The sequence below is a fragment of the Saimiri boliviensis genome, chromosome 7, assembly GCF_048565385.1.
Source record: "Saimiri boliviensis isolate mSaiBol1 chromosome 7, mSaiBol1.pri, whole genome shotgun sequence".
Classification (NCBI taxonomy): Eukaryota; Metazoa; Chordata; class Mammalia; order Primates; family Cebidae; genus Saimiri; species Saimiri boliviensis.
Window position 1 is genome coordinate 66,234,181 of NC_133455.1, and position 21,672 is coordinate 66,255,852.

At 41.9% G+C, this 21,672-nt stretch overlaps 1 protein-coding gene and 1 pseudogene across 8 annotated transcripts in view; both read right to left on the minus strand.

Annotated features, from left to right (window-relative positions):
- TFCP2 (transcription factor CP2) overlaps nucleotides 1-21,672 on the minus strand; it is a 65,756-nt gene that overhangs the window by 34,109 nt on the left and 9,975 nt on the right. The window lies entirely within an intron of this gene.
- On the minus strand, nucleotides 277-11,917 carry LOC141585118 (prohibitin 1 pseudogene; annotated as a pseudogene).

Consider the following 21,672-nt stretch of genomic DNA (forward strand, 5'->3'; position numbering starts at 1 on the left):
AATTTTTTGTAAAGACAGGGTCTCATCATGTTGCTCAGGCTGGTCTTGAACTCTGGAGCTCAAGCTCTCCTCTCTTAGTGTCCCAAAGTGCTAGGATTATAGGCATGAACCACCTTGCCCAACTAAGCAGTCATTTTTCTTCTTCTTCTTCTTCCTTTTTTTTTTAAGAGATCTGAAGTGATTTTACTTTTATTGCCTTCACTTTAAGTCAAGCATGAAATTTCACAGTGATTTCTGGGGTGGAGGCAGAAGGAAGGCTGTGTTAAGAATCATCGGGGCTGTGGCCCAGTCGCCCCGTGGAGCTGCAGGCAGGGTGGGCCCTCACTGGGGCAGCTGGAGGAGCATGGACTGCCCCGCTAGCAGGTAGGTGATGTTCTGAGAGTGTCAGAGCTGGTACGTGATGTCCTCCGCGGCTTCCAGCTTATGCAGCTCGATCAGGCCGTCCCCACAGTGGCCAGTGAGTTGGTAATCAGCTCAGCTGCCTTGGAGTTGCCCTAAGCAGAGATGATGGTTGCCTTTTTCTGCTCAGCCTTTTCCACCACAAATCTGGCCCTCTCTGCTTCCTGCTGAGCCACCTGTTTGGCTTCCGCTGCTTCTGTGAACTCCTTCCCAAAGATCAGATGCATCAAGGACACAACATCCAGGATGAGCTCAAAGGTGGCTGCTTGCTCCCTCACTCACCTGCCTGAAGACCAGCCATCTCTGCATGATTAGCTCTCCAGCACCAAAGCGAGCCACCACTGACTTGAGGATCTTTGTAGTGATGGACGGCAGCACATGCTCATCATCGTCCTCTTCAATGCTGGTGAAGAGGCGAGGAAGTTGGCTAGCGATGGGCCGGAAAAGGATGCACAGTGTGATGTTGACATTCTGTAAATCTTTGCCACCAGCGATGACTGGCACATTATGTCGTTGAGAATGGCAGTCAAAGAGAATTAGTTTCTTTTCCCATGGGATGACAAAGTGAGTCCCTTCCCCTACTACAATGTCCTATTATTCCTGCCCTGGAACCAGTCGAAGATGACAGTTCTGTGCCCAGCATCCACATTATATAAGGCAGAGTTCACCACGCCTCCTACAACAGCTAAGGCCAGGGCAAACTTAGGATGGACTCAAACACTTTAGCAGCCATGGTTTCTTCGGCTGGACCCTCTCACACCTGCTTCCATTCTGACCTCTAGATGAATCAATCAGTTATTTTTCTATTGTTCTGTCTCCCTCTCCCAGCCTTACAAGAAAAAATAACTCTGAAAAGTAACCAATACACTCTGTTCTTTGCTTCTGCTTTCTTTGGCCCTTCTGTCTAACCTCTTCTGCTCAGCTCACTGGAACAATTACTCTATTTTATGGAATGATGTCATGCTCAATTCTAGAATCACAAATAAAGCCACTTGAGATCTTTAAATTTGCCATAGTTCTGTCCTTTGACAGGTTGTTTGCATTCATCATAATACTCAGCACTATACAATACTCAGTGATCATTTTGGAATTTTTTATCTTACCCTATCTCTGATCAAAATACAAAGATATAGAAGTCACACCTGTTAAAAGGGTAAGTTGAGTATACATTAAAAATGTATACCTTAAATGGAAATCCACACCCGAGCATGGAGACACAGCAGAAAGCAACTGAGTGAAAGTAAGAGGAACAGAAGCAATATCGGGAGTGATCTAGGATTCCACAAAGAGCTGTTTCATGGTCTCCTGAGGTATAAATTACCCTCTTGAGAACAGGCAGCCCCTGATCGGTCTCTACTAATTCATAACTGTGGTTTAGCTTTCTTCCTTCAGGCCTACCAGCTGTTTGAGATGCTCTGTTCTAGAAAGAACCTAGAAAAGGGAGAGGCAGAGGGTTGAAGAGTGTTACCTTGAGTTAAGAAAGGCAGTAGACAGCATCTAAGGAACTTAGAAACTAACTTGAGACAATGAGATGTCATGAACTTCGATGTTCCTAGTTGTAACCCCCATTTAGCCTCCACTAAATGATGAGAAGAAAGCATTTGAAAGAAAAGCATGCTAACATCCCTACATTAGCTACAGCCTGAAAGGGCAACAGCTGAAGAGACTACACCCTACTCTGAGGCCAGCTCCAAAAGAAAACAATATCTGGCAAACAATTGGTCATAACAACTTTAAGAAAATAGATTGATTTTCTGGGATTTGTGGGAAGGATGTAAGGTCAGATCAGGGAGGAGAACTGGCAAGGAGAGATGGCCCTGTGGGTTTACCATAAAGACAGTGAGATGTCCTAACTACCTAGTAAAGGCGAAAATGGCTTACCTTCTGTCACAAATAATGATAAAAGATTTCTGCTACTGAAAAATCTCATTCAACTAACAAGCAGCATATATGATTTTTAAAATTTGCCTTGCTAATTATTCTATCATCCAGAAGGTAGAAGAAATGGGTAGAATTTTAATTTGAAACCTAATTTGAATAAAAAAAATTGATCAGAAAAGAAGTAGTGAAAGCCTCAAAAGAAAACAACCAAGGCAGACAGGCAGGCAGACAAGCAAGGAGCACAGCTAGATGTAGCAACTAGACACAGAGAACAGGCTTCAACCAGTCAAGGAGACAGGACCTAAGGCCATGGTCTGAGTTGCTAAAAGGGAAGACAACAGGATTGAGGTTCTCAAAAATGAAATTCTGGCATTCTCACATTATCTGAGATAGAGGCAGAAAAAAGAGGGGGTTTATCTAAAGAGACTAGCTGGAAAGCTTACCAATCAACTCAGACAGACATGCACGATATATATAAAAAGAAACTATTTTTAAAAATTGCACTGATGTGTCATCAAGAAGGAAGCTGAAGCTGAAGCCCAGGATGTGCTGAGACTTGCAAAAAAGGTAAGGAAGGCACAGGCCCACTCTTTGATGTAAATGGCATATTATTAATTAATATAAAGCAGAAACGGAACATCTCAATTCCTGTTTTTCTTCTATCTTTTCTGTCAAGAAAAATCATCTTGAATGTAGAAAAAAAAGAAAAAATATTAGGAAAAGTAGAGTAGTGACCAAGATAAATAAGGAGACCATCAAAGGGTGCCTAACTGCTTAAATGAATGAGAACCTCCTGGATGAATTCTACACCAAAGAATTTGAAGAATCTGCAGATGAGATAAACCTTACGATTCTAATAACCCCCAAATATCACATTAGCTTTGTGTGTCTGCAGAAGCAATTCTATTTTTTTTTTTTTTTTTTCTTTTTTGAGATGGATTTTCACTCTGCCATCCAGGCTGGAGTGCAGTGATGCGATCTTGGCTCACCGCAACCTCTGCCTCCCAGGTTCAAGCGATTCTCCAGCCTCAGCCTCCTGAGTAGCTGGGATTACATAATGCACCACCACTCCCAGCTAATTTTTGTATTTTAGTAGAAATAAGTTTTCACCATGTTGGCCAGACTGGTCTTGAACTCGACACCAAGTGATCCACTCACCTCAGCCTCCCGAAGTGTTGGGATTACAGGCGTGAGCCACTTTGCCCAGCCTGCAGAAAAAATTTTCTTTTCTTTCTTTCTTTTCTTTTTTTTTTAAATTCATCTGGGTGCAGGTGGGCTGAGTCTTAAAAGAGAGTCAACCGCAATTTTCAAAAAGAAGGGAGATCACATTCTCCGTACCTTACGCCAGAGTGATATGACATGCAGGACAAGCAAGACTGCAGAAATAGGTTACTAAAAGAATAGTTATTAATAAAAACTAGTGTTGGGACCATCTAGAAGCCATAACCAAACTCCATTTTCCTTTTTTTATATGGTTAGGCCAGCAAATGCTATAGGCATAAATATAGTATCTGGATTTTAGCAATGGAGAAGATAAAGTCTCTCTTGATATCACCGTGCAAGGTGAAAAAAATATAATTTTTTTAACTTAAAAGTTAAGTGGCTTCACAGATGACTACAACTGTACCTAAAGAGTACAAGATAGGCCGGGTGCAGTGGCGCATGCCTGTAATCCCAGCACTTTGGGAAGCCAAGGTGAGTGCATAACGAGTTCAAGAGATGGAGACCATCTGGCCAACATGGTGAAACTCCGTCTCTACTAAAAATACAAAAATTAGCTCGGCATGGTGGCACATGCCTGTAGTCCTAGCTACTCGGGAGGCTGAGGCAGGAGAATCGTTTGAACCTGGGAGGTAGAGGGAGCCAAGGTTGCACCACACACTCTAGCCTGGCAACTGAGTGAGACTGCCTCACAAAAAAAAAAAAAAAAAAAAAAAAAAAAAGCAGATAAATCTGGAAGAAGGCTCAGTAGACTCCCACAGGGCCCCAGAGCAACCTGTCCTCTGTAACTTTTTTTATAAATGACTTGGATGAGAAGGAAATGGAAAAGGAGGATGATCAAATGTGCACATGACAGGAATCTGGGATGGGAAAGTAAACACCCTGCATGACATAATCAACTTTTAAGTAATTCTGAGTGGCTGGAAGAGGAGGCTAAATTTAAAGGATCACTTTTAATAAGGACAAATATAAAGTCATGTGCTTAGAACAAAAAAATCAACAATAACAAAATGGCACAGGACAGTGAGAAATGACTGGGCTTTTTTAAAAAGCCTATTTCAAAGAGACAAACAGTGTGGCACAGCTGCCAAAATCACTGATAATCAGGTTTCATTAAAAACAAAGACTGAGGCCGGGCGCGGTGGCTCACGCCTGTAATCCCTGCAGTTTGGGAGGCCAAGGCGGGTGGATCACGAGGTCAAGAGATCGAGACCATCCTGGTCAACATGGTGAAACCCCGTCTCTACTAAAAATACAAAAATTAGCTGGGCATGGTGGCACGTGCCTGTAATCCCAGCTACTCAGGAGGCTGAGGCAGGAGAATTGCCTGAACCCAGGAGGCGGAGGTTGCGGTGAGCCGAGATCGCACCATTGTACTCCAGCCTGGGTAACAAGAGCGAAACTCCGTCTCAAAAAAAAAAAAAAAAAAAAAAAACAAAAAACAAAGACTGAATGAGGAAAATGTCATTCTCTATGCAAATCACGCTATACTTGAATATACTTAGTTATGAGTGTACAAATTTGAGAAAACTTAAAAAATCTAAGGAGAGAGAGAAGAGTGAGGTGACCTAAAGTTACGTCATATGTAGAGTAACTGAAGGGAATGAGGATCTCATTTGTGAGCAAATAAGTCTTCTTAGTTCTATTCTGTAAACAGATTTCAATAGCTTAGGGTTGGATGAGTTGACGTCTTTAAAAGGGTCGCCAAATCAGTTCCATGATTTTATTATTCTAAAAAGACTAAATGTTTTGAGACTGTTCAGGTACTAGAAGTTACGTTGGAAGGAAAATGGGCACAGGGAATCTTTAAATTGGAAGAAGAAGAAGAAAAAAAGAAGCTGCATTGGGGCCAGGCACAGTGGCTCACACCTGTAATCCCAGCATTTTGGGAGACAGAAGCAGGACTGCTTGAGATGAGTAGTTTGAGACAAGCCTGGGTAAAAAATAAGACATCATCTCTATAAAAAAATTTTTTAAATTAGCTAGGCATGGTTCTGTGCAACTGCAATCCCAGCTAATAGGGAGGCTGAGGTAGGAGGATTGCTTGAGCCTGGGAGGTGAAGGCTGCAGTAAGCCATGATTGTGCCACTGTACTCCAGCCTGGGCAACAGAGTGAGACCCGATCACAAAAAATCTACAAACACAAAAACAACATAAAAAAAAAAAGCTGTTGGCTGGGCACAGTGGCTCATACCTGTAATCCCAGGACTTTGGGAGAATGAGGCAGGCAGATCACATGAGGTGAGGAGTTTGAGTCCAGCCTGGCCAACATGGTGAAACCTTGTCTGTACTAAAAATACAAACATTAGCCAGGCGTTGTGGCACGAGCCTGTAATCTCAGCTACTCAGGAGGCTGAGGCAGGAAAATCGCTTGAACTTGGGAGGTAGAGGCTACAGTGAGCTGAGACTGGTGCTACTATACATACTCCAGCCTGGGAGAGGGAAGAAGGAAGGAAGGAAAAAAGGAAGGAAGGGAAGGAAGGGAAGGAAGGGAAGGAAGGAAGGGAGGGAAGGGAGGGAGGGAAGGAAGGAAGGAAGGAAGGAAGGAAGGAAGGAAGGAAGGAAGGAAGGAAGGAAGGAGCAAGCTGCATTGGGCTGTGTTTAGGGATCCTATTTATTATTAGAAAATACTAACTGACATGTAGTGTCCTCTGATATTTTCCATCTGCTATAGAGGGCAGAGCCAAATGATAACTATAAAAGCCTATATACTGGCTAAGCCAACTGGTTTATAAACCTGTCTATACTTTCAAAAAACTGGCCAGGCACAGTGGCTTATGCCTGTAATCCTAGCAATTTGGGAGCCCGACGGGGGTGGATCACCTGAGGTCAGGAGTTCGAGACCCAGCCTGGCCACCATAGCGAAACCCTGTCTCTACTAAAAATATAAAAATTAGCTGGATGTGGCAACGGGGGCCTGTAATCCCAGCTACTCTGGAGGCTGAGGCAGCAGACTCATTGGAACCCGGGACGCAGAGGTTGCAGTGAGCCAAGATTGTGCTGCTGCACTCCAGCCTGGGTAACAGAGTAAGACTCTGTCTCAAAAAGAAAAAAATAATAATTCTCGACAAATTATAATAAAGGTATAGAAAACATCTAGGCATACTAAATCTTCTGTATACCAAAAACAGACCCAACAGTGTAGTTTTTTTTCTATCACAAACAATTCCTAAAAATTGTATTCTTGGTTAAAGTTAAGATGTAAAAGGTTTTCGGTTCTTAGAGAACGTCTACATCTTATGAACATCCACTCGGCCAAAGATGAACTATGCTCAAAGTATAATGAATGACACTCTCATCTTCTAAACTGTCTATAAACTACCTGAGTAAAATACATATTTTCTGAAATACCATTAACTCCCTTTAGAAATAATTAATTTTTGGCCGGGCGTAGTAGCTCAAGCCTGTAATCCCAGCACTTTGGGAGGTTGAGGCGGGTGGATCACGAGGTCAAGAGATCAAGACCATCCTGGTCAACATGGTGAAACCCCGTCTCTACTAAAAATACAAAAAAATTAGCTGGGCATGGTGGTGCGTGCCTGTAATCCCAGCTACTAAGGAGGCTGAGGCAGGAGAATTGCCTGAACCCAGGAGGCGGAGGTTGTGGTGAGCCGAGATCGTGCCATTGCACTCCAGCCTGGGTAACAGGAGCGAAACTCTGTCTCAAAAAAAGAAATAATTAATTTTTTTTTTACTCAAGGGCGGCCATGAATGATAACTCCCCTTCTGAAAAGAAAAATTTAGTCAGTCAAAGATTTATTACCTATTAAGTATCAGGTACTATTTTAAGTATGAAAAATCATATATCGATTTTTTAAAATAAAATTTATTTTATTTTCCTCCTTCTTTTTCTGTTCTTTTGGTCTTCAGTGTTTCAGCAACAGTAAATAAATGGTACATCTTTTTAAGTTCTTACTACTTTTTTAAACACAAAGTTTATGACATCATCTATTCTATTTTGTACTCACTTGTTCCTAACTAATTTACTTAAGTTCTTTTTCAGTCATGCCTAACTTACAGCTAAACAGTTGCTAGCTAGTTCCTATCTAACTGTAATAGAATAAATGCTAAAATAGAGGAACTGGTTGGGGGGGGGAAATGAATATAAATAAAGTCTAAATAATCCAAATGTAGTCTTAAGTTTTAAACATCATAAAAACTGCTGGAGATTTCATCACTAGGCTGCTAAATGTCCCTTTGGTGTCTAATCTCCAAAGACGGTCTTGGATGATCCATAGTTCTTTGTATTCACACGCTTTCACAGCACTCCCTCCACACTGGATCTGCGCTGGTAACTTGCTTTAACAACAAGAATGTGGAAGACGCAGCAGTGTGCAAGTTCTGGTTTAGGAACTAGTCTTTTTCTTTTTTTTAAGACAGTCTCAAGTGATTCTCCTGCCTCAGCCTCCTGAGTAGCTGGGATTACATGCAAGAACCACCATGCCCAGCTAATTTTTTGTATTTTTAGTAGAGACAGGGTTTCACCATGCTGGCCAGGCTGGTCTTGAACTCCTGACCTCATGATCTGCCTTCCTCAGCTTCCCAAAGTGCTGGGATTACAGGCATGAGCCACCGCGCCTGGCTGGGACTAGTTTTTAAGGATTGCTAGCTTTTACCTTTGCACTTTTTGGGAACTGCTAGTAAGAAGTCTAGCTACTCTGCTGAAGCAACCACACGGAGTGGCTATGTGGAGAGGGAGAGACCCTGAGGCTACATGGAGAGAGAGCAAGGTCCAGCCAACCCAGTGTCTCAGCAGAGCCCAGCACCAAACATGTGAGTGAGCGATCCTAAATGTCCCAGCCTAGGCCTCAAAATGACTGCAGCCTCAGTCTGCTGATACCACATGAAGGAGAACTGCACAGTCAACCCACAGATTCATGAGAAGTCATTGTTGTTTTGAGCCACTAAGTTTCTGTGGGTGGTTTGTTATGCAATAAAACAGTGGAATAGTCTCTAATTCCTAAGCTTCTAAAGAATTATTTGTTCTGCAACAAACTTAATAGTAATGGTGAATATGCAAAGGAAAATATTAAGTCAACTTTACTTAGAACAGTTCAACTAAAAAAAAAAAAAAAGTACATTCCAAAAGCCACTGAATGACATTTAAGAAAAAATAAACAACAAAGCACAAAACCATCTCACATTACAATACGACATCTCACCTGAACTTAAATTACCTTTTAAAGCAAGTTAATGCTATAAAGCCTTGAACTACATTGCCAATAAAATATACCTCTTTTTTTTTTTTTTTTTTTTTTTTTTTTTGGAGAGTCTTGCTGTTGTCCAGGCTAGGGTACAGTGGTGTAATCACCACTTACAATAGCCTCAGCCTCTTGGCTCAAGCGATCCTCCCACCTCAGCCTCCCAAAAAGATGGAACTACAGGTGTGTGCCAATATGCTCAGCTAATATTTGTATTTTTTGTAGAGACAAAGCTTTGCAGTGTTGCCAAGACTGAGACTGGTCTCAAATTCCTGGACTCAAGCAATCTGCTGCCTTGGCCCCACAAAGTGCTGGGATTACAGGCCTGAGTCATCATGCCCAGCCCTTGTTTTCACTCTTTAAGTAAAGAAGCAGTGTTGGTCGGGCATGATGGCTCACGCCTGTAATCCCAGCACTTTGGGAAGCTGAGGCAGGCAGATCAGTTGAGGTCAGGAGTTTGAGACCAGCCTGGCCAACATGGTGAAATCTTGTTTCTACTAAAAATACAAAAATTACCCTGGCATGGTGGTGCACACCTGTAATCTCAACTACTTGGGAGGCTGAGGCAGGAGAATCATTTGAACCCAGGAGGTGGAGGTTGCATGAGCCAAGATTGCGCCATTGCACTCCAGCCTGGTGACAGAGCAAGACTCTGCCTCAAAAAAAGAAAAAGAAAAAGTAACAGTGTTAAAGAATGTGAACGATATGGCCAGATCCAAGAATTAAGCAATTGGGTAAGAAAACAAACAAAAAAGGTATGAGACAGAGAAAAAGGAGAATACAAATGTGTGTAACAATCAGTCTAGCCCTAATTAAAGGAATGATGAAACAACCACCTCCTTTCCTCCGTCTTATCACATGCTCTTTAGTTTTGTGGCTTAAATATCTTAGAATAGCATTCATATTAAGTAAGCCATTTTATATTCAGACCCAGTACACGCATACATGTTTGTGTGTCTACAGAACTGAAAACAGTTTCACAAAACAATACATATTAATTTCAATATTTTTCTTTCTTTCTTTCTATTTTGAGACAAGTCTGGCTCTATTGCTCAGACTGGAGTGCAGTGGCACAACCTTGGTTGACTGTAATCTCCGCCTCCTGGGCTCAAGCCACTCTCCCACCTCAGCTTACCCAGTAGCTGGAACTACAGGCATGCACCACCACGCGCAGCTATTTTTTTGTATTTTTAGTAGAAGTGGGGTCTTGCCATGTTGCCCAGGCTGTCTTGAACTTGTGAGCTCAAGCGATCCACCAGCCTCAGTCTCCCAAAGTCCTGGAATTACAGGCCTCAGCCACCGTGCCTGGCCTTGGTATTTTCTATTTGACATCATTTTACATGTTTTCTACAACCTGAAGTTTGGAAAAAACACTGCTCTAGTCTTTCGTGCCCCTTAGAACTTTGTACTCAAGGCCGGGCGCGGTGGCTCAAGCCTGTAATCCCAGCACTTTGGGAGGCTGAGGTGGGTGGATCACGAGGTCAAGAGATCGAGACCATCCTGGTCAACATGGTGAAACCCCATCTCTACTAAAAATATAAAAATTAGCTGGGCATGGTGGCGCACGCCTGTAGTCCCAGCTACTAGGGAGGCTGAGGCAGGAGAATTGTTTAAACCCAGGAGGTGGAGGTTGCGGTGAGCCGAGATCGCGCCATTGCACTCCAGCCTGGGTAACAAGAGCGAAACCCCGTCTCAAAAAAAAAAAAAAAAAAAAAGAACTTTGTACTCAATTAAATCAAGTTTATTTACTGTTCCTGTAACGGTATTTTTAAAATGAACATAATAAAAGACAAGTCTAAAAGATCATACTGTAATTCAGCTACTTAAGAGGAGGAATAATAGCATCTACTTAAATGGATAATCAAACAATATAGGTCGGGCACTGTACCTGATGCCTATAATCCCAGCACTTAAGCAGGAGGATCACTTGAGCCCAGGGATTCAAAATCAGCCTGGCAATGTAGTAGGACCCTGTCTCTATTTAAAAAAATAGAAAAATCAGCCAGGCATAGTGGTGTGTACCTATAGTCCCAGCTACTCAGGAGGCTGAGGCGGGAGGATCGCTTGAGCCCTGGAGGTTGAAAAGTTGAGGCTGCAGTGAGCTGTGACTATGCTACTGCACTCAAGCCTGGGCAGCAGAGCAAGACTCCTTCAAAAAAAAAAAAAAAAAAGACTCAGTCTCAAAAAAAATAAAGAACAAAAAACTACAATTCAAGGCAGGGTGCAGTAGCTCACATCTGTAATCCTAGTACTTTGGGAAGCCAAGGCAGGCGGATCACTGATCACTTGAGGTCAGGAGTTCGAGACAGCCTGACCAACAAGGTTAAACCCGGTCTCTACTAAAAATACAAAAATTAGCCAGGAGTGGTGATGGTTGCCTGTAGTCCCAGCTACTTGGAAGGCTGAGGAAGGAGGTGGAGGTTGCAGTGAGCCAAGATGGTGCCACTGCACTCCAACCTGGCCAACAAAGGGAGACTCCATCTCAAAACAAAACCAAAAATAAAAAAAAAAAACACGTCACCCCACTACAATTACAATTCAGATCCCGCTTTTTAAGTCAGAATGTATTTAGAAATAAAATCATTTGCAAATCATCTTCTTCTGTATTTGTATATTACTAAATTCAAGTCAGGTCTGTAAAAAAGGCATATAAATAGCACTGGCTCTCAATCTTAGCTGCACATTAGAATCACCTGGGGAGTTTTAAAAAATCCCTTCCACACCATATCCTATGTCAACTAAATCCAAATGGGAGGAGGGATTGGTACGCTTAATTACTCAGTGCTATGTATTGATAAACTAAGATAATGAATGGGTTTGATTTCTATGTCATCTAGGGTGGCCATCTTTTCAGAGCAAGACTTGACTTTACAGATGTCCTAAATGAGCTATCTTGAAACGTTACCACAAAGGGTGAGGGAATTTGTTCCAGTCTACACATACCCATCGCCACTACTGGGGAGAAAGCAGTCTGACATTGTATCAGTAAATCCCTTCAAAGCCTTTTTTTCTTTTTTGAATTCATCAAATAGTCTTTGAGCATTTGCTATGTTCTAGGCCCTGTTTTAGGTGGCAGAAATATAGCAATAAACAAGTTAAAGAAGGTTCCCTGGGCTGGGCGAGGTGGCTCATACCTGTAATCCCAGCACTTTGGGAGGCCAAGGCAGGTGGAACATGAGGTCAGGAGTTCAACAGCAGCCTGGCCAACATAGTGAAACTACATCTCTACTAAAAATACAAAAAAAAAAAAAAAAAAAAAAAAAAAAATATATATATATATATATATATATATATATATATATATATATTTAGCCGAGTGTGGTGGTGGATGCCTGTAATCCCAGCCACTCAAGAGGCTGAGGTAGGAGAATCACTTGAATCCAGGAGGCAGAGGTCATTGCACTCCAGCCTGGAGGAGTCAAAAAAAAAAGAAGGTTCTGACAGAGCATAACATCATTGTCATCTAAATTTAAATTTCTATCTCTTCACAGCAATACCACACTAAATTTTTCTGCAACCCCTATTGTTTTCTTCTCCAGCTCACTGTCTTTATAGTATTACTAATACTCAAGGAAGCACAAAAAAATTATTTAAAAATATATAGTAAAAATGATGTAACTTAAAAGGGCCTAGTATGTTTATAGCAGGTGTTTTATGCAACTGGCCTGAGTAGCTTACCTCTATTCCCCTCCAGTTCCAAAGCAGGAACATGGGAACACAAGTGAGTAGATAAAAACTACACCATAGGCTGGACGCAGTGGCTCATGCCTATAATCCCAGCACTCCGGGAGGCCAAGGCAGGTGCATCACTTGAGGTCAGGAGTTCGAAACTAGCCTAGCCAACATGGTGAAACTCTGTCTCTACCAAAAATACAAAAAAAAAAAAAAAAAGGCATGGTGGCACACACCTGTAGCCCATAGTCCCAGCCAGCTGAGAGGCAGAGGCAGGAGAATTGCTTGAACCCGGGAGAGGAGGTTGCAGTGAGCTGAGACTGTGCCACTGCACTTCAGCCTGGACAACAGAAACTCTGTGTCTGTCTTTGAGACTCTGTCTTAAAAACAAATGAATAACAACAAAAAACTACACCGTATCTGGATTTTATGCTGTCCCTCATAGAGATAGCTGTTATTTGATAGTCTTTCTCTGGGGATACTGGTTCTGGAACTTTTTCCCACATGTCAAAACCGGGCTTAATGATCTTTAAGCACTTTAAGAAGTGCTTCTGGCTAGGCGCGGTGGCTCAAGCCTGTAATCCCAGCACTTTGGGAGGTCGAGGCAGGTGGATCACGAGGTCAAGAGATCGAGACCATCCTGGTCAACTTGGTGAAACCCCGTCTCTACTAAAAATACAAAAAAATAGCTGGGCATGGTGGCACGTGCCTGTAACCCCAGCTACTCAGGAGGCTGAGGCAGGAGAATTGCCTGAACCCAGGAGGCAGAGGTTGCGGTGAGCCGAGATCGCGCCATTGCACTCCAGTCTGGGTAACGAGCGAAACTCCGTCTCAAAAAAAAAAAAACGAAGTGCTTCTGGAATACAAATCTTTCTATTTCTTCAGCACAATTATGAGATCAGTTTAGATCACTTGCGATATGCCAGATGTACATTTCATTATATGCATCTCAAAGTTTACCAAAATAATGAAGCTGACTTCTCTTTTTTCTCCTCGTCTTTGAGTCGCTTACATTTTTATTCTGCTGAATTATTTGCCAACTACCAATTATTACATCTACCAGAAATGTGCTTTTATTTTCCTTTAGCTTATAAAGTCACTAAATACATCTAATTTCTGCTGACCTTATTTTATTTGGAAGCTGAAAAGTGTTTATGTCAGATACAAATTTACTTCCAGGGAGCTTGTAAGATATTAAAAATTTAATCAAAGAAATCTGAATCAGCAAAGCCCTACCTCAGGAGATTTACCAGATATAGGCCTACCTTCTCAGTTTTTTTCCATACATTATAGGATTAGCTCTTACCAGCCTACAAACCTCATTAAAACACTGCTAATTGAAAACATCACCTGTGGCATCATTAGTACTAGGCTCTTTTATTACATTTCTAAAATCACTGGCCAGGATGGTCTCGATCTCTTGACCTCGTGATCTGCCTGCCTTGGCCTCCCAAAATGCTTGGGATTACAGGCGTGAGCCCTGCACCCAGCTCTTCTCATACATTTTTAAGCATCTTCTTCCCCTATTAAATCTACAAACCTACCTCTCCTTGAAACCATCTTTTCTTTTGCTCTTGATGCAATGAGGGCATAGTTCCTCCTCCTAGGAAAGACTAATCCTACTAAAAATACAAAAACATTAGGCGGGCATGGTGGTAGGCACCTGTAAGCCCAGCTACTTGGGAGGCTGAGGCATGAGAATTGCTTGAACCTGGGAGGCAGAGGCTGTAGTTAGCCAAGATTGAGCCACTGCACTTCCAGCCTGGGTGACACAGTGAGACTCCGTCTTAAAAAAAAAAAAAAGTAATGTGGGCCGGGCGTGGTGGCTCACGCCTGTAATCCCGGCACTTTGGGAGGCCAAGCGGGTGGATCACGAGGTCAAGAGATCGAGACCATCCTGATCAACAAGGTGAAACCCCGTCTCTACTAAAAATATAAAAAATCAGCTGGGCATGGTGGAGCGTGCCTGTAATCCCAGCTACTCAGGAGGCTGAGGCAGGAGAATTGCTTGAACCCAGGAGGCAGAGGTTGCGGTGAGCCGAGATCATGCCATTGCACTCCAGCCTGGGTAACAAGAGCGAAACTCCATCTCAAAAAAAAAAAAAAAAAAAAAAAGTAATGAAATAATTTTTTTTTAATTTTCAAATTTAAAAAGAAATAGATAACCTTTGTAGCAAAGCAGGGTGAATCTCATCTAAATACCATGTCCATCGTAAGAGACTCAGAATGAAAGGGAAAGTAAAGAACAGTAACTGACCAACTCTGGGACAAAGAGAGAAGATCTGGAAGATGGACAGGTAATAATTGAAGGGGGGAGAAATGAAGGGAAAACAAAGTCCTGAAAAAGCACAGCAAACAACAACAAAAGGGCAAAAATTGGTCTCAATAAAGAGACTCATGTCTCAATGAAGAGAGATCGTTGCCTCAGGAACTGCTAAGCTACTTGCCCTTTTTTAACAAAATGGAGAGATAGTGAGTTCATTCATTCATTCAACAAATCAGTGCAAACTACTTATTAGGCACTATTCTAACAGTAGGCAGAGAGCAGAGAACAAAAGAAAATGCCTTTTTTTATGAAGCATGAAGTTGGGGAGAGAAGCCAACAAATAAATTATGAATCAGATGTTAGGGAAAAATAAAGCAGAGAGAGTAAAGAAAGCAAGGAATGCTGGTGAGGGGAAGGAGGCTCTTGCTATTTTACATGAAGGAGGTTAGAAGGCCTCCTAAAGTGACATGTGAACAGAAATGTAGAGGAAGGAAGGAGCATAGAGGAATGTTTCGAGAAAAGTAACTGCAAATGCAAAGGCACTGAGGTGGGAATGGAGCACCAACACCAGGTGTGGCTGCAGCAGAGCAAGCCAGGGGAAGAGTACATAAAATGGTTGGAGGAGTGGATCGTATGGATCCTTGCCAGACCCGTGGCTTCTATTCAAAGTGAGATGTGAAACTACTGGACACTTTTCAGGAGAAAACTAATACGATCTGATGAACATTTTAAAGAACGTGATCATATAATTTATCACTAAGACAGGTACACTTAGTGAGTGAAGAAGGGTGATATTAATAGTTACCTTAGGACAGTATTAACAAGACCTAGTTTTAAAAGGCTTCTCTGTGTGTAAGTCATTTTGAAGGGGTTCCTCCTGGCCAAATGTGGAAGACTGTCATCAAAATATATAGTGATAGTAGAAGATTACAATGTATTCAATGAAGTAAGAATCTAGGAATCTACGTTGTTTTAAAAAATAGCTTTTTTTTTTTTTTTGAGACGGAGTTTCGCTCTTGTTACCCAGGCTGGAGTGCAATGGCGCAATCTCGGCTCACCGCAACCTCCGCCTCCCGGGCTCAGGCAATTCTCCTGTCTCGGCCTCCTGAGTAGCTGGGATTACAGGCACGCACCACCATGGCCAGCTAATTTTTTGTATTTTTAGTAGAGACGGAGTTTCACTATGTTGACCAGGATGGTCTCGATCTCTTGACCTCATGATCCACCCGCCTCGGCCTCCCAAAGTGCTGGGATTACAGGCTTGAGCCACCGCACCCGGCCTAAAAAATAGCTCTTTCTTACAGTAGAAAGCCAATTATTAAATATAGAGGGAAAGGCAAAAAGAGAAAATCACTTAGCAAGAATCATAAAGATAACTGATTAGGGCAAGAATCATCTGAATGCTAAAATTAACAGGTGAAAGTTTAAGAATAGGATATTTACAGTCTCAAAGCATCTCCCAATACATTACTACAAAAGACAAACTAATAACTTTGTGATGGAGAAAACTGGACCCTATCACTCAAGTAACATTGCCAGTAACAGAAGCCATAAATAGCATGTGCATCCTAATATGATACACAGAGAACTCAGCATCGCTTCTTAGGTATTAATGCCCAGTGTGCATAACTTGAATCTAACCATGAGGAAACAACAGATAAAAACAAATTGAAGGATGCTTTCCTCCCCCTAGTAATCACTATTCAACATTCTATCATTATAAATTTGACTACTTGAGGTATTTAATGGCAGTGGAATCATATATTTGTCCTTTTGTGTCTGACATTTCACACAGCCTAATGTTCCAAGGTTTATCCATATTAATCACATATCAAAGTCTCCTTTCTTTTTATGGTTGAATCATAATCCAGTATGTATATATTATATACATTTGTTTATCTAAGTTGCTCCCTCCTTTTGGCTACTGTGAATAATGTTGCTAAACATGGGTGTACAAATAGCTGTTCAAGTCACTGCTTTCAATTGTCCTGAATATATACTCAGAAGTAGAACTGATGTATCATAATTCTATGTTTAATTTTTTTGAGGAACCACCATAGTGTTTTCCACAATGGATGCTCCATTTTGCACTGCCACCAGCAATGCATAAAGGCTCCAGTTTCTCTACATTCTTGCCAACACTTGTTACTTTGCTTTTTTACTAGCAGCCATCCTAAAGGCTGAATAATATTCCGTTGTATGTACTTACAACATTTTGCTTATCCATTCATCCCTTCATCAATGGGCTATATCCATATTTTAGCCATTTTAAGTAATGCTATGAACATTAGGTGCACAAAGATCTCTTCGAGACCCTGCTTTCAATTATTTTGAGTATATGTTAGGTCATCCTCATCCGATGGAGGGATCCAAGCATCCCATGGATGTGTGAAACCACAGAGAGTATCAAACCCCATATATACTGTGTTTTTTCCTGAACATATATACCCATGGCAAAGTTAATTTATAAATCAGGCAGAGTAAGAGATTAACCACAATAAATAATAAAACAACTCAAAAGCGGGCGAAGAATATGAACAGACACTTTACAAAAGAAGACATATATGAGGCCAACAAACATGAGAAAAAATGCTCATTATCACTGGTCATTAGAGAAATGCAAATCAAAACCACGTTGAGATACCATCTCATGCCAGTTAGAATGGCAATCATTAAAAAATCTGGAGACAAGAGATGCTGGAGGATGTGGAGAAATAGGAACACTTTTACACTGTTGGTGGGAGTGTAAATTAGTTCAACCATTGTGGAAGACAGTGTGGCGATTCCTCAAGGACTTAGAAATAGAAATTCCATTTGACCCAGCAATCCCATTACTAGGTATATATCCAAAGGATTATAAATCGTTCTATTATAAGGACACATGCACATGAATGTTCACTGTGGCACTGTTTACAATAGCAAAGACTTGGAACCAACCCAAATGCCCATCAATGATAGACTGGAAGAAGAAAATGTGGCACATATATATCATGGAATACTATGCAGCCATAAAAAAACAATGAGTTTGTGTCCTTTGTAGGGACATGGATGAACCTGGAAACCATCATTCTCAGCAAACTGACACAAGAACAGAACATCAAACACCACATGTTCTCATTCATAGGCAAGAGTTGAACAATAAGAACACATGGACACAGGGAGGGGAGCATCACACACTCTGGGGTCTGCCGGGGGGAAATAGGGGAGGGATAGCGGGGAGTGGGGAGTTGGGAAGGGATAACATGGGAAGGAAGGCAGCAAACCACACTGCCATGTGTGTACCTATGCAACAATCTTACATGTCTTTCACCTGTACCCCAAAACCTAAAATGCAATAAATAAATAAATAAACAATATATGGTAATAAATTATATAAATGTGGCCAGGAACAGTGGCTCACGCTGGTAATCCCAGCATTTTGGGAGGCTGAGGCAGGCAGATCACTTGAGGTCAGGAGTTCGAGACCAGCCTGGCCAATATGGTGAAACCCCATCTCTACCAAAAATACAAAAATTAGCCGGGTGTGGTGGCAGACGCATGTAATCTCAGCTACTCGGGAGGCTGAGGTACGAGAATTGCTTACACAATGAAATTCCATCTCTAAATAAAGTGGTCTCTCTCTGTCTCTCAAAATATCTTATTGCACTATACTCACCTATTTTTATAGGCCACAGTTGACCTTGGTTAACTGAAATCTCAGAAAGTGAAACCTCAGATAAGGGGAACTACAGAGCCTCCAAAAGTAAAATTACTGGATCATATGGCATGAGGAAAGCTGGTAAAGTATTATTTCTGACTATCTGTGAGGGTGTTTCCAGAGGAGCCTGGTGTGTGAGTAGATTGACTGAGGGAGTGAGATCCACCCTCAGTGTGGGAGGGCAACATCCAATGGGCTTCATGCCCAGACAGAACAAAAAGGCAGAGTAAAGGTAAATTCATTTTCTCTCTTGAGGCTGGAACACCCTTCTCCTGCCCTTTGAAATCAGAACTCCAGTTCTCCAGCCCTTGGACCTCAGGACTTACACCATTAACCTCCCAGGTTTTCAGGCCTTCAGCCTTGGTCTGAGAGTTATGCCATTGGTTTCCCTGGTTCTGAGGCTTTGAGACTTGGATTGAGCCATGCTACTGGCATCCCTGGTTCTCCAGTTTACAGATGGCCTATCATGGCTGTTCTGAGTTTCCATAACTGAGTAAGCCAATCCCCCTAATAAATCCTCTCTCATTCACCGATCCATCCATCTATACCCTATTGGTTATGTCTCTCTGGAAAATCCTGATACATATGGTAATTCTATTTTTAATTTTTCAAAGAACCACCACAATTTTTCACATAGGCTATGCTATTTGACACAACTACGAACAGTGTGCAATGGTTCCAATTTTTCCACATCTTTCCCAACAATTATTTTCTGCGGCTCTTGATACCAGCCATCCTCATGGGTATGAGGTAGTATCTTGTAGTTTTGACTTACATTTCCCTAATCAGCAATGTTGAACATCTTTTCATGTGCTTATTGGTCATGCTATAGAATCCTTTTAATATACTGCAAATTTGGTTTGCAAGTATTTTGTTGATGATTTTTACATCAATGTTCCTAAGAAATATTAGTCTATAGGCCATGCGCAGTGGCTCACGCCTGTAAAGCCAGCACTTTGGGAGGCCAAGGTGGGTGGATCACTTGAGGCCAGGAGTTTGAGACCAGCCTAGCCAACACGGCAAAACCCCGTCTCTACTAAAAATTAAAAACAGCTGGGCATGGTGGCTCATGCCTATAATCCCAGCTACTTGGGAGGCTCTGGTGTGAGATTCCTACCACCCAGGAGGCAGAGGCTGCAGTGAGCCAAGACTGCACCACTGTATTCCAGCCTCAGCGATAGAGTGAGACTCTGTCTCTAAATAAATAAATAAATAAATAAATAAATATTAGTGTATAGATTGTTTATAGCATCTTTGTAGGGCATTGGTATCAAGGCTGTATTCATCCATTTCGAATTGCCATAAGGAATACCTGAGGCTGGGTAATTTACAAAAGAAAAAGTTTATTTGGCTTATGGTTCTGCAGGCTGTACAAGAAGCATGGTTTGAACATCTGCTTCTGATAAGGATCTCAGGAAACTTTCAGTCATGGCAGAAGGTGAAGGAAAAGCAGGTACGTCACATGGCAAGAGAAGAAGCATGAGAGACGATGGAGGTGTCACTTAAACAACCAGCTCTTGAGTAAACTAATAGAGCAAAATTGCACTCATTACCATAGGGACTGTACCAAGCCGTTCGTGAGGGATACACCCCCATGACCCAAACACTTCCCACTAGGTCCCACCCACCTCCCATACTGCAGATCAAATTTCAACGTGAGATTTGGAGGAGACAAATATCCAAACTATGTCAAAGATAATGCTAACGTCACAGAATGAATTAGTGAATGTTCTCTCCTCTTGAATGTTGGATGCAGCGAACCACCATGGCATGTGTATACCTCTGTAATAACAAATCCTACAAGAACTGCACATGTACACCAGAACTTAAAAAAAAAAAAAAAAAAAAACACAATGTCTGAGAAGGACTGTGTTAGCTTTTCTTGAAATGTTGATAGAATTCACCAGTGATGTCACCAGGTCCAGAGATTTCTTTGTTGGGACATTTTTTATTACAAATGCAATCTCCTTATAAGACTATTTACATTTTCTACTTCTTAGTAGTTTATCTAGTTTGGTAGGTTTTGTGTTTCTACGATGTGACAATTTCACCTACGTTACGCAATTTGTTGGCATACAATTGGTTTATTGTTTTTTTCCCTAAAAATCTAGTCAAATACAGTAGTAAGGATAGGGGAAAGAGTAGAAAGGATAGGGGGAAAAAAAAGTAGTAAGGATAGGGGAAAGTTCTATCTGTAACTGACTGTGAACAATGAATTAAGTTAATTCACTACTGCAGACCAGCCTACAATTGCTTATAGTACTCTATTATAATCTCTCTCTCTCTCTCTCTCTCTCTTTTTTTTCTTTTTTTTGAGACAGAGTTTCAGTCTTGTTGTCCAGGCTGGAGTGCAAAGGCACAGCCTAGGGCATTACAACCTCCACTTCCCTAGTTCAAGCAATTCTCCTGCCTCAGCCTCTTGAGTAGCTGGAATTAGAGGCACGTGCCACTACAGCAGGCTAATTTTTTGTGTGTATTTTTTAGTAGAGATAGGGTTTCACCAAGTTGGCCAGGCCGGTCTTGAACTCTGGGCCTCAAGTGATCCGCCCACCTCAGCCACCCAAAGTCCTGAGATTACAGGTATAAGCCACCGCACCTGGTCTATGAGCTCTCTTTTTAAGAGACAGACTTGGCTGGGTTCGGTGGTTCACGCCTGTAATCCCAGCACGTTGGGAGGCCGAGGCAGGCGGATCACGAAATCAACAGATTGAGACCATGCTGGCCAACACAGTGAAACGCCATCTCTACTAAAAATGCAAAAATTAGTTGGGCATGGTGGTGTGAGCCTGTAGTCCCAGCTACTCAGAAGGCTGAGGCAGGAGAATCATTTGAATCCCAGAGGCGGAGGTAGCAGTGAGCCAAGATTGCATCACTGCACTCCAGCCTGGAGACAGAGTGAGACTCTGTCTCAAAAAAAAAAAAAAAAAAGGGACAGGCTCTGTCACTCTAGCTAGAATGCCGTGACACAGTCATGGTTAACTGCAGTCTTGAATTCCTGGACTAAAGCAATCCTTCTGCCTCCGCCTTTGGAGTAGCTAGGACTACAGGCATGTGTTATATTTTTGAATAGACAGGGTCTCAGTATGTTGTCCTGGCTGGTTTGAGCTCCTGGGCTCCAGTGACACTCCCATTACAGCTTTCAAAAGCACAGGAATTACACATGTGAGCTGCCATGCCCAGCCTATCCATTTCTGCAGAATTGAGGGTAATAGTCTTGCTTTCATTTTTATCTTCGTATTTCAGTAATTTGAATCTTTTTTCTTTTTTTTGAGATGGAGTCTCACTCTGTTGCCCAGGCTGGAGTACAGTGCTGTGATTTTGGCTCACTGCAACCT